Source organism: Macaca nemestrina, chromosome 11 (assembly GCF_043159975.1).
Source record: "Macaca nemestrina isolate mMacNem1 chromosome 11, mMacNem.hap1, whole genome shotgun sequence".
Taxonomy (NCBI): domain Eukaryota; kingdom Metazoa; phylum Chordata; class Mammalia; order Primates; family Cercopithecidae; genus Macaca; species Macaca nemestrina.
Genome location: NC_092135.1, coordinates 70,367,098 through 70,380,807, shown reverse-complemented (window position 1 = coordinate 70,380,807; position 13,710 = coordinate 70,367,098). Strand labels below are relative to the sequence as shown.

At 44.8% G+C, this 13,710-nt stretch overlaps 1 protein-coding gene across 3 annotated transcripts in view; it reads right to left on the bottom strand.

Moving 5' to 3' along the window:
* Positions 1-13,710, bottom strand: part of LOC105483230 (integrin subunit alpha 6) — a 77,637-nt gene that overhangs the window by 40,235 nt on the left and 23,692 nt on the right. The gene's annotated exons all lie outside the window — the stretch shown is intronic.

Genomic DNA, 13,710 nt, shown 5'->3' with positions numbered 1-13,710 from the left:
TAGGGTAGAATGGACAAATAAAAAGCAGATATATTTGAGGCGTACAAGTTGATTTTTGTTCTTCCAAGTCAGTTCTTACTTCCTTACAAGAGTTCGTCCTCTCTCATCCTATCAATCTCCCACAAAGGATTCAGGGACAACTGGGGTAGCTCCACTTATGTACTAGGCACTGTAATATTCCTTCTTCTCTCCAACCGCGTGTTTTTATCTCCTATAAGGAGGCCCCCAATCCAAATCCACAGTCCTTAAAATTTCACCATCTCACAGCTGGACAGCTCTTTAGAGACCCAACGACCTTGTTGCTAGGTCTCTTTTGCTAACAGCTTTACTCACCATAGGTTTACACAATATTTGAGGCCTGGCTGACTCAGGGAACAACTAGGACAAGAAACAAAAACAAAGAACACACACCTGACTGGACAGAGATAAACCAAGAGCTGAGAGTTTTGGAAACAAGGCTGGAGCTGAGGAAAGGACTGGAAACACGAACCTGTACAAACAACAACCTCTTACAACAGAAAACAAGCCACTCCTGGCCGTCAAGAAACCCACAAATCTCAGACGCAAAAGCAAAACAAGTGAAAGAAAATACAAACCAAATAGTCTATTACCTTCCTGCCTGTTGGGTTCCAATAAAGGAATCATTCCAATAAAGGATTCAACATTTTTTTTTAAAACCATTATCATGCAGCAGGTGCCATGGGAGGCAAGTGTACCTGGAAAGCAGGAAAGCAGGGAAGGGGGCTAGATGATGCCTGGACAGAGAAGGAGGGGTGGCTCATGGAGAACATATAGCCCCAGCACTGTCCTTCCTCCCAGATCCCTGGACAGTCAGAGTCAGCCTCCACCTCCAAACTCACCCTACATTTGAAGGAACAAAACAGCACACACCAAGGTACAGAACTGACACACAGAACTGGAGCAGTGTCCTTGGTGCCTGAACCTTCTTGACAGAGGACAGAGGCAAGGCTGGGGCCACAGGGTCCCCATAGGTCTGCCCCACACCTATTCCAGTGATGTCCCTGATCCCAGGAACACCAACAAACAAGTACCTGGGAGGTGAACTGGCCCAGACTATGAGGTGAATGTGTTCAATTACTGTACTTGGCAGATGTCAGAGGTGGAGTCATGTGGTGGGCGCTGGAAAGGATAAGTGGGGTGCCAGGATCAGAGGCCCAGAACCCCAGGACTTTTTCACACTGGAAGCCCCTGAGAGAGACCAGTCCTCCAATTTTACAGATAAAGAAACAGAGACCTTGAGGAGCTTCATTACTCATCCCCCAAGATCTCACAGCTAGTGGGTGGCCATGACAAAAATTACCTTGGTGCAATGTTGTCTCCATTTCTTTACAAAGCTGCTCAGGAAGTAAAACCCAGGATTTCAAGTTTACAACCTAGTTGAAAGGGCAAAACTTACACAAGTAAAACATCAAAATCAAAACTGTTCTGTATGTTGATAATGTTGATAAAGTTAAGATAATAGAGATAAGTAGAGGGAAGGAAGGAAAACATTATTGCATTTGGGTGAAGGCTGGGTAAGAGATTTCCTGTAAAGGTAACCACCAGCAAAGAGAAGCCTTAGAAAAAGCAGCACAGGAGTCCCAGTGTCTTAACGGTGTGTCTTCTCTAACCACTTCCTCTTCTCACCCACACCCAAGCTACCTAAGGCAGACACAGGGCTTATTTCCTGTTTACCCCATTCCCACATTCGTTCACGTATTCACTCAACAAACACTGATGAAGAGCCTCCTAGGATGAATAAGGAATTGCCCCCACTCCTCAATCTCTGGCCTGGGGAAGCCTGATCCGTGAACAGGTCATGACGTCATGAAACCACAGGGAGTTAGAGGTAATGAGAGGACGGAACAGAGTGCTGTGGGCACCAGCATCTGCTGGAGAGGAAGGGAGGATGTCACTAAGAGATGACAGTGGGGCTGGAGGTGGCCAGGTAAGGAGCACAGCACATGCAAAGGCTGCAAGGGAAAGAGCCAGAGGAAAGGGAGAAGCACACGATGGGGTGACAAGAAGGGGTCGAGGATCGGCAGCCTGGTCAGCAGCGCTAAAGGATAAAGGGTCAGAGACCCTGAGACCCAGGCTTCTGCAGCCTGCCGTGCCCTGCAGGGTACAGCTGCTTTTGGGTGTCCTGTGGTTTAAAAAAAGCTGTGGATGTTGTCCCATTCACATGCCCAGTCCCTCAGAGTGGGTTGGCTTCCCCCAGCTACTATCTGCTACTTGTTCTCCACTCTCTGTAACTAATATGTGTGGGACAAAGAACAGGCATTTAACTCGAATTTGTTGGCTGGTTACAGGGGGTGTGGTGACAAAATTTCACAAATGCCCACACCAAGCTCTTGCAGAAGAGGTCTTCGTGTCTTACATGCGGTGGCTACTGCAGATGACAGCAGACCACACGAAAGGATGGGGGCAGCAGGGTGGTTTGGGGGAAAAGGACAACAGATTCGAGAAGAGACCTGCAAGCAACAAGAGAAACGTACCCACGGAGAATAACTTTAGCTGTTGCACTGCTTCTGGGCAGGCTTTGCCTGCACATGGTCCTGGCACTGTCCTTCCTCCACGTGGGGTGGTCCTGCAGGGGATGGAGGAAGCAGGGGTGTTCCACTGCCCCTCACAAATCCCCTGGGCGGCTGTGGGAAGAAGAGCAGACACCCAGCAGCAGAGGGCGCCCCTGCTCCGGTTGCACCTGGTCTCCTGCAACCCACTGCGATAAGGTGGCAGAACCCATCATCGAAAGGTAAGGTAAAGCTACACCTTGATGAGAAACACAGTAACCCCAACCACATTCTGCAACTGGAGGTGCCTTCATCTTCAAGGTAAAGCTGTACTCCCTGGTTCAGGAAACAAGCAAAGGCTCTTAAATTCTGCCTGGAACCAGCCTTAAAGGCAGGAGAACACAGCCCATTAGCTGAGGCTATGGGGAGCAGGAACAATAAGTAAGGTAAATAGAGCTGTGTCCAAACAATGACAGCAGAGAACAACCTATCTACTTCCTAATCTAGGTCATTTAGGGTCTGGGTGCTGGTCGAAGCTGTTCAGAACACAGTTGGCTCCTGAGCTAGCACAGTGGGTACAGGTCCAGCAGGGACAGTCTACACCTAGGAAGACCCTCAGCCCACACAAAATCCAATTTATGCTCAAATTCCAGCTTTCTTCCCTTTCCCTCCAAGGCCCTTAAACGCCAAAAACTGGACCCAGGCCACCTAGATGGTTCAGTGTGAAAAGCAGGTACTCTCTGGGCACCACCAGGATGCTTGCAGCAACTCCTAGGACCAGGGCAGCGGCAGCACTCATTACTGACCGTCCCAGTACGTATGAAGGAAGTAAGAGCTATGTGACAACTCGACCTTCAGTGTGACAGGGACCAAGGGATATGAGTTAGGGCATTTGTAGGGAAGTGGTGGAAATTAACAGAGCAGAGCCTAAGAGGTCTATTCCCATATCCAGTCAAGGCAAGAAAAACTAAACACAGGGCAAGAATCTGGGTGTGAACTAAGATCATTTCACAACCGGCCAGTGGACAATGACCTCCACTGAATTTTAAAGCAGCACTGAAATAAAAACTGCCTTGGAATTTCAACATATCAGAAACCCACACTTAAAAGGCAAAACTCATAAACCACAATATCATCTTTAAAGATAAGAAATAAACATTGAAATTCTTAAATGGAATGTAAAAATCTAACGATATAGGTTTAACAGTAACTGGGGATATGATATAAATTCAGATCTTTGGAGTATAATCAGAGCTGTGGGCACAAAGACTCAGGACTCACTATCATGCTATGAACACAAGGTTATTTCAAAATTCTTCAAGTAAGCCACACCCGTTTCATATATTCAAGTTCTCCCCCAAAGAGAGCTGGTATACTTTTGCAAAAATACTTCAAAAGTTCTGAACACTGGGACACTTTTAAAACTCCAAGGACAATGGCGGCTTTGCTTCACTGTCTTTGGCAGTAATTCATTTCCTCAAGGATTAAAGATTCTGCCCCTAGCTATGCAAGCTAGTCAGAGGAAACATGAAATATTGCACCATTAGAACAAGAACACTATTATTGCTTAATTTAAAACACAGCCTTCTTAGTTTGTCCAAATTAAGACCTAAAAAGTTAGAAAGTAGAAATACTGTGGCAATTGTGTCACCTCTACATTTAACCCATTTTCAAACTCAGGATTTACTTTTTGCTTAAGTAATAAGTACAAATGATAGGAAATCAAAAATAAAGGACTTAATGGTAGAAAGCAACAGATTCCAAACTCATCCTAAGCCCCACACTCTGGATAAACCTCTTTTCATTCTGGATTTACTTCTCCATAATTCTGGATTATTATATATGTATTGATTTATCAGCTTTAGGCAATTACTGTTGGCCCCATAATATGAAAAGGAAAGAACAAACTGCTTGCCACTTCCCATCCTATGTTTAATAACTAGATTTAGTTCCTCTATTTGCTACTCTGAGTTTTGAAGATTTAAACCTCTATTTTCCCTTCAACTTTTGACAAAAATCTTGATTCCCTAGTTATTGAGACAAAGCTATCAGCACTTGGATTCTTCCTTCCAAACTTTCCTGTTAGTTTCTCCATGTCTTGCCATCTACCAGCTATACCTTTACACTTACAGGACCTATTACCACTCACATTTTGTCTTTTAACCACAATTCAGTCATCTATTATTTTACATAGCCAAATTACTATTATTCAGTGCTGAACCAAACTGTATTTAGATTTTCCTTTTTCTGTCTGGGAGCAGTATCAGAAGCCCTTGGCCTCAAAGGAAACTGTTCTTAGCATTAAGGTCAAACAGACTTGCTATTCTTACGTTCTATCAATTGCTTTATGTACTTCACATTTGGACCATGACTCTTGCTTTCCTTGGCTTTTCTCATTGCCTTTCTTTTTTCTTATATCGTTCACCTTTATCCAAGCCTCCATCTTCTCTGAGCTCCCAAGCCATACCCGCATTAAATCAGGATCTCATCTTGGCTCACACTCCCTTCTCAGAGCCCCTGGACCCTTCTGCTGCAACATAGACCTGATTCTCTGCCGGGTCTGCTACACAGGATCATGCTGGAACAGTCCTTCATGGCTATCCTGGGGTGACTGGATTTGATCTGGGACCTGATGTTCCCCTTTGTTTGAATTACTTTCTTAAATATTGTCCTAACAGCGTATGACAGGTAAACTGAGTGACTGCATATACAAAAATGTCTTTATGCTGCTCTCACTCTTGAATGATAGTTTGGGTGTAGAACTCCAGGTTAAAAAACATTTTCTTCAGAAACTTGATAGCACTGCTGTAATTAATTCTAGTATCCAGTTTTGCCAGTGGAAATTCTGGTGTTAGTCTGATTCTCAAAAGGATAACTTTTTTTTTTTTTTTTTGAGACAGAGTCTCCCTCTGTCGCCCAGGCTGGAGTGCAGTGGCATGATCTCCACCTCCCGGGTTCAAGTGCTTCTCGTGCCTCAGCCACTCCAATAGCTGGGACTACAGGCATGCGCCATCATGCCCCGGTGATTTTTGTACTTTTATTAGAGATGGGGTTTTGCCATGTTGACCAGGCTGGTCTTGAATTCCTGGCCTCAAGGATCTGCCTACCTCAGCCACCCAAAGTGCGTGAACCACCGTGCTCCAGAGGGTGACTTTTACGTTCTCTACTTCACCCAAGGCATTCTGAACAGCATGATGGTGAGCCTATGTGTGACCTCTTTCACTCCACAGACTTAGGACATGAATTTCCCAGAAACTTTTTATTGTGTGTGGATTGTTTCATTCCTTACATTTTCTGTCCTCTTTCTGGAACCTCTGTTAACTAGTCAGGTGGTGAACTTCCTGGGTTAATCTACCCTCTCATTTTCCCTCCTTCTCTGTGGTTCTGAGATTTTTCAACTGTATTTTCTGGTATTCATACTGAAATTTTTAATTTCACAGCAGTCACATTTGCAGTCTTCAAGAGCTCTTTGTTCTCATTGTGCCTTTTACATAACAGATCCTAATCTTATTCTGTGGGTTTAACATGTTCCGAAAATTCTAAGCATTTTGCCTAGAAGTTTTCCTACAGTTCTTTGTGTTCCTGGATTATCTGTTTCTTGTAGTTTTTCTGTTGGTTTACTTCGACCACTGCCTTTTATGCTGCTAGCTCTCATCACATGCCTGATAATCCCCGTTCTCTTTTGTTCTGATGTTGTATAAAAAGGTCCATTTCTGGCTCAATCTCACCCTGAGCAGGAATTCTGAAAGGGAGTCCTGGGTGGGGCTGCTGACTCCAGGGATTCGCTTTAGGCTGTGTGGGTAGCCAGCTAGCTGTCAGACTGCACACCACTCTTCAAATGCCAGAATGAGGACAGCTGAATTCTTGGAGTCCCAGCATTCACACTAGAAGCCCTAGTTTTGGGGGTTATTTTTAGTGTCATGACTTGGCCTTATCTACTTCTATAAAGAATTCATTCTTGGCCGGGTACAGTGGCTCACGCCTGTAATCCCAGCTATTCGGGAGGCTGAGACATGAAAATTGCTTGCACCCTGGAGATGGAGGTTTCAGGAGCCGAGATCGCACTACTGCACTCCAGCCTGAGTGACAGAGAGACTACCTTTAAAAAAAAAAAAAAAAAAAAAAAGAATTCATTCTTTATTTTTGTGCACTGTAAGCACTTTAAGCTTTGTAAAACATGTACATGTCAACATTCTCCTATCTCCCCACCCCCAAAAAGTGCTAAAAAGTGCTATGGGTTTGGAATTTTCCCACAGCCAGGGTGTTAAGTGCCAGCAGCCCCTACTCCAGACAGAGGTAAGGAACCACCTGGTCTCCGTGGTCCCCTGTATGGTCCTTTACCTCCAGACCCACTCCTCTCTCCTAGTCCCTGCTTTGCTTGATCACTCTTGGTTGGGGGGTAGGGGAGGGGCACATGATGAACTCTAGACTCAGCTCCTTCCCCTGCTAAGGTCATAAGCCCAGATCCCATCTGCTTTCTGCTTCTTCATATTCTCTGAACTATTAGGGAGCCTTGAGGAGCCAGGAATCAAACCCATATACCTACTAGTTTGTCATCTGGAACCACAAGTCAAAACACAATCATTTCTTGCAGGCATCAGATTTTCACCCCAGCCTAGTTTCCCCCAGTATGAACAGGAATGCCTTTCCCCAGCTGTTACCACAACGTCTCTCTTACCATGGCTACCACTCCTCAAATACTGTGTATGCCTAAATAAGTGAATATATGGGGTAAAAACATTCCAAACTTTTTTTTTTGGCTAACATGTATATTTAAGCTTCATGAATGCAGATGAAAGTCAACTGACATTTGATCATTTAAATTTATGCAAACATTTAAAGTCACACATACTTAACAGTCATTTAAAAATAATTTTATTTGTATTTCATCAAGCAATTTTAATCAAACTCTGTTTCTTTGACATTACTTCATCAGAGAGCAATGCCTAACGGAGTTTCCAGAACATTTCCAGGATGTTTTAAAGTTTGTAACATCCAGTACTTGCAATTACGATGTTAAATCCTGAGGAATGAGTACTGAATGAGCTAAATTTCTTTGCCTCTTTTTTTTGGGGGAGACAGAATCTTGTTCTGTCACTCAGGCTGAAGTGCAGTGTCAATCTCGGCTCACTGCAACCTCCACCTCCCAGGTTCAGTTGATTCTCCTGCTTCAGCCTCCTGAGTAACTGGGATTACAGGTACCTGCCACCATGCCTGGCTAATTTTTGTATTTTTAGTAGAAATGGGGTTTCACCATGTTGGCCAGGCTGGTCTCAAACTCGTGACCTCAAGTGATCTGCCCACCTCAACCTCCCAAAGCGCTGGGATTATAGGTGTGAGCCACCACAGCAGCCTGCCTCCTTCTTTAAATTATTTATTTTTATTTAAAACCAAAGTTAACCTCTATAAGCGTCCACAATTAAAATGGATTGAGGTCTTTTTAGATTAAGCTGAGGTGTTTAGAACAGATGACTGTGTCATTCCAAAATAAAGTAGTCAGAAGGGCAGCTCTCATAAGAGAACAGTTTTGTAATGTTCCAATACAAGGGGAATAATTTTGGGGTAAAAAATCTTGCTTTGTATTTAGATTATAAAGAAAACACCTATTCTAGACCCCTACCTCAGAGAGCTGTCTATGCCATGGGTATGTATGCTAGCAAGGGCACCTGGGACAATCCCTGTCTTCCTGGGGGTGTTGAGGCCCTCCCACACACAGGCTATGTTGTACTGAGCCATTTTGGGTCATCAGACCATCCTATGGAATGGTTAACGCTTCTAGCCTTAGCTAGGCTGGCCATATGTCCAGGTTTCCCCAGGAGAGTCCTGGGTCATACCTGTTGTCTCAAAACTGAACGTTCACTCCACTCCCTTTCATTAAAAGTGTCCTAGTTTGGAAGATGAATGAGACAGTCACCCTAGCCTCAGATCGAAAGCTGGCAAAGAAACCTGACTGATGCAGCAGCTTGAATTCAATAGCGCCACACTTCAAATCTCAACAGTGTGGCTGCATCTGGTCCTGGTATGGTTTCACAGGCACAGGTGAGTTATTTTGGTCTGGGAAGCCATATGACCAGTCTCTACATGATCAGGATACCCGAGGGTAAGCTCATCTGGTCAAAACTCACTGGCCTTATAGGAGTCCTTCTCCTTTCCCGCAGCTTGACCCTGCAGGTATCCACTGACAGAAGTACTGTCCCTCCTCTGGCTACAGGGGGAAGTGCCTGCTCTCTAAGGGCCAGTGATTAACAGGGAATGTCCACAGCCTCTACCACTTCCTGGCTGCCCTCAGCAAACCTGGTAGGCTGCCTTGACTGCTCAGTGTTTACTCTCCCCTCTTTAGTTAAGGGTCCCCCTTCCCTGCCTTCCCCACTTGGTAAAAAAAAAAAAAGCGGAGGAGGTGTTAAAGCTTGTTTGTGCATTTATCCAAAACCTGTGCCTCTGCCTCTGTAAACTCTTCTCCCTTTGAGCAAGAAATCAATCTACCAGACTAACACCTCGTATCAGGCTTTCTAGCCTGTATGTATGTTGGTGTGTGTGTACTTTATGAAAAAACTATTTTCCTTATTTTGGTGACTGACTTGGAGATCTAAAAAGACATCTGAGAACTCTGTACTCACAACAAGTTCTATCCAGCAGTAATGAGCTATGCTTCAGCAAATATTGTATTCAGTTTGTCCCATTTTATCAGTCCCAAAGAATCATTTCAAAATAACCTGGAAGGAAACTATGTCAGTATATGTTTTCCTACAAGTAGTTAAGGAAGGGACTTCTTTTTCAGGGAAAAGTCACTGCTATTCACAACTGTTTAGCAGCAGCCGCAGTCAGGAATGGTGTCTGGATGTGAAATTCATACTCTTGCTGGCCCTTCTGCATGGGGCAGGGCTGAGAGGTATCTAGAATGAAACTTGATGAGGGCACACATCTTACTGTTTTCACCCAGAAGTTATCCCAAGCTTGGAGAGCAGGGTCTGGCACGTGACAGGCCCTCAGTAAGTATTTACTGAGCAATATTTACCTGGAGGTGTGATTAGTAAGAGCCACTCTCCACTGCTCTGTGAGCAGCAAAGCAAGCACCAGAGGTCGTCACTGCCAAGTGACTTGGTGGTAACACCCACCTATGCAATGAGACTTTGAGTTGGGTAGGCAGAATGTTTTCCATTGCTGCTGTAACAAATGGCCGCAAACTTAGTAGCTTAAAACATAGTTATATAATAGCCTTCATCTTATTATCTCACAATTCCTTAAGGCCAAGGGCCAACCCAGGTCTCATTGGGCTGCATTCTTTCCTGAAGGTTCTGTTTCCCTGCCCTTTCCAGCCTTTTTTTTTTTTTTTTTTTTTTTTTGGTTCGGGGGTACACATGCAGGTTATATAGGAAAATTCATGTCACAGGGGTTTGTTGTACAGATTACTTCGTCACTCAGGTACTAAGCCTAGAGCCCAACAGGAAAATTTTCCCTGACTCATGGTTCCTTCTTTCCTCTGTAAAGCCAGCAGGCTAGCATCTTCAAGTCTCCCTCTTCCACATTACAAGAATCCCTGGGCCCATTTGGATAATCCAGGATACTTCCCGGATTTTAACATCAGTTGATGAGCAACCTTGATTCCTTCTGCAACCTAACTCCCCTTTGCCATTCAACCTAATGTAGCAGCAGGTCTGGAGGGTCAGGACATAGACTTCTTTGTGAATAGCATCCTGCTGTCCACAGCAGAAAATCCAAACAGCCTCCTATTCACATTCAGTTGTGCTCAGACACCAAGAACTCAGATGCTAACAATGGCTTAGGTAAAAGTATTTCAGGTTAAGTATTTCCAAAGGGCATGTTCTGGGTTAACCCTCTCCATCACTCTCTACCCTTGAACTGCACTGGGCTTCTTTCACACCCCTCCAACCACCAGCACTCTCCTGGCTCAGGACCTTTGCAGTTTCTTCTCTCCTCCAGGCATCCTCCTACTCACCCCTTCATGTCTCTGCTTAAAAACCTTCCCCGAGGTGGGCGGATCACACGGTCAGGAGATTGAGACCATCCAACTGGCCAACACGGTGAAGCCCCATCTCTACTAAAAATACAAAAATGAGCTGGACATGGTGGCGCACACCTGTAGTCCCAGCTACTCGGAAGGTTGAGGCAGGAGATTCACTTGAACCCAGGAGGCAGAGGTTGCAGTAAGCCGAGATGGCATTACTGCACTCTAGCCTGGGCAACATAGTAAGACTGTGTCTCAAAAAAAAAAAAAAAAAAAAAACCTTCCCACACTTTCCAGGCTAGATCAGGTCCCACCTCTTCTAATTCATCATTTGCCTTTCCTGCAGAGCAATGGCCACAGTTAGTGATTATACAACTGTGTGTGAGATCACTTACTCACTGTCCCTCTCCCTCCCTAAGAAGGTCAGCTCCGTAGGGGCAGGGGCCACACCTGTCCTGGTCACTGTTGCATCACCTAGCATCCAGCTCAGTGTCTAGCACTTAAAGGACATTCAATGGGGTATTTGTAATGAACAAGCCAAGTAATTTACACAATTAAAAGACAAACTCCAGTTTTAGTAATTTCAACACAGCAGACTTAAAACATTGAGAAACCTTAAACCATTTCGAAAGTAGACCCTCTAAAGGTGGAAGAAAGTAGGGAATATCCCTGTCAATGTCCCTGCCCAGGAAAGTATCTTGGATTATCCAGATGGGCCCCACGCAATCATCTTTCAGCCCAATACCAGCAAGCCACATGCTCCTTCGAAGGCTCTAGTTCTTAAAAACAAAAACAAAAAACCTTTGTATTCCATGTGTACTGTGATTTTCCTTTTGAGACAGGGTTTTGCTCTGTTGCCCAGGCTGGAGGGCAGTGCGTAATCATGGCTCACTGCAACCACCTCCTGGGCTCGAGCAATCCTCCCACCTCAGCCCAAGCAGCTGGGCCTACAGGCGTGCGCCACCACACCTGGCTAATTTTTTGTATTTTTAGTAGAGATGGGGTTCTACAGTGTTGCCCAGGCTGGTCTCGAACTCCTGAGCTTAAGCAATCCTCCTGCCTCAGTCTCCCAAAGTGCTGGGATTACAGGCATGAGTGACTGTACCAAGCCCTGTATTGTGATTTTTTAAAAAACAATTGTGTAAGAGTTAGATTATAATTAATGTAGCATTGTTTTAAACAAAAAGTTTTGTCTGAAAATCTTTGAGTAAAAGTGACGCAGAAATGCCAGCTGCCAGGCTGAGAACACGACCTTTCACTTCTCCACTCTTCATTCAGCAAACATTTCCTGAGCTCCCTGCTAAGTGACTGCTCTGCCCTGTGCTGTGACTGGGCACACCTCCCCACCTTAACTAGACTTATTAGAGGAGGCAGTGGTTCTAATTTCCAGCAATTCCTACTGGGTAATACATTTGTAAGAGCTGCGAAGGAAACAGGGCTCTCAAAATCGAATGCTTACTAACAGCTTAGCCATACAGCAGTTTACTCCAAATACCCACACATTTGGGAAACCAAAGCTAGGGCTGAGGGGTTTCAAAAGGCAACTCTAGTTAACGCAAATGCCCTTATCTGAACTCACCAGGTTACAAACGCCAAAATGAGCCCGTTAACATGGGTTTTGAGAGAACGCTTAGGAAACTTCAACTTGGCAGATGAAGCTTGAACTTTGTTTCTAATTTTACACTTGCAGAACTAACAGCACTAGTAATTTTGAATGTTGGTAACTGGTTTTTGGATTCTCCACATGGCTACTTATAGATGAGAAAATGCAGGAGAATCACCCTATTCCTATTGATGGGGTCACCATCTGGAGCTGGTCCACAGGCTTTTGGTTTGTACTTCCACACTGTGCAAATGCTGCCCACTCTCCAAAAAGCACATGCCCAGCCCTCAATCCCCTCTGCATCTCAGCTCAAGCTTCACCTCCATCAATGAAGCCTGGTCCTTTCCTGCCTCCTGTGTTGCTTTGTTGCTGCTCACACCTTTAGACAAGACTTGCTGCCATTGACTCTCACCAGTCCCTATTCCCTGGAAGAGACCAAGGAAGCCCAGCTTGATCTCATTTGAGCTCCTAATTTTACAGAAATAGGGACAAAGGTTCAAAGGGAACCTCACAGGTCACATGATCAACTATGCAGCCTGCATTTAAGCCCTCTGGTAATCAAAGCAATGAACCACCTGTAAAGAACTGAAAGGTTGAGGGAAGCCAGAGAAAGAAAACGGACTATACTCCACCTCTTTCTAAATCAAATTCCAAAACCGTATTTCATCGCAACATCTACAAGAAATCCCTAAAATGTCAGGTTCCTTCACAACCTTAATAGGTAAAATTACCAAAGTAAAAATGAAGGGAGGAAAAGACGATAGAGAAGATAATACACATGTTTAAGTACCGTGTGATTTCAAAAAGAACAGATTTTTTGAATCATAAAAGTAGACACCAGAACAGTACACCACCGCTCCCCTCCGTCCCTCGGATTATCAGGAGTCTGCGGGAGCTCAGAGCAGACAGTGAAAGTGGCCATCTTGAGGCAAAACACAAATGTAAGGGTCGACCACCAACCTGATTAATGTTAGCAGTGAGAATAAACACCAGGGGCTCCTCTTCACTGCTGGAGCTTCAAACAGTAACACTAGGAGGGTACCGTGCAAAGAGCCCTTTCTAATTTTTTCTTCCCCTAACTGAAAATGTACCATTGCCTATATATTCTTCAAGGTTAGAAACTATCCACTATGATCATTCCTATCTTGCCCCCACGATAAATTTTTTTTTGGGGGGGGGGCAATCTCATTCTGTCACCCAGGCTAGAGTGCAGTGGTATGATCACAGCTCACTGCAACCTCCACCTCCCAGGTTCAAGCAATCTTCCCACCTCAGCCTCCCTAGTAGCTAGGACTACAGGTACATGCCACCACACCTGGCTAATTTTTCTTTTTGTAGAGACTGGTCTCAAACTCCTGAGCTCAAGCAATTCTAGGCCTCCCAAAGTGCTGGGGTTATAGGCATTAGCCACCACACCTGGCCAACAAGCAATTTAAACTGTGGGCTCACTGCTCCGATTTAAGAGCAGAGAGATCTAAGTGTCTCTGTGACTTCCCACATCCAGTTCACTTTTGGCCCCTCTAATTCGATTCAGTTGGGAACTAGACCAAATAGTGGGAGGAAGGACAGCAAGGTAGAGGGATGTAAGTCAGTCGATACTTGCCAATTTCTCCTCAAGCTTGCTGGTTGCT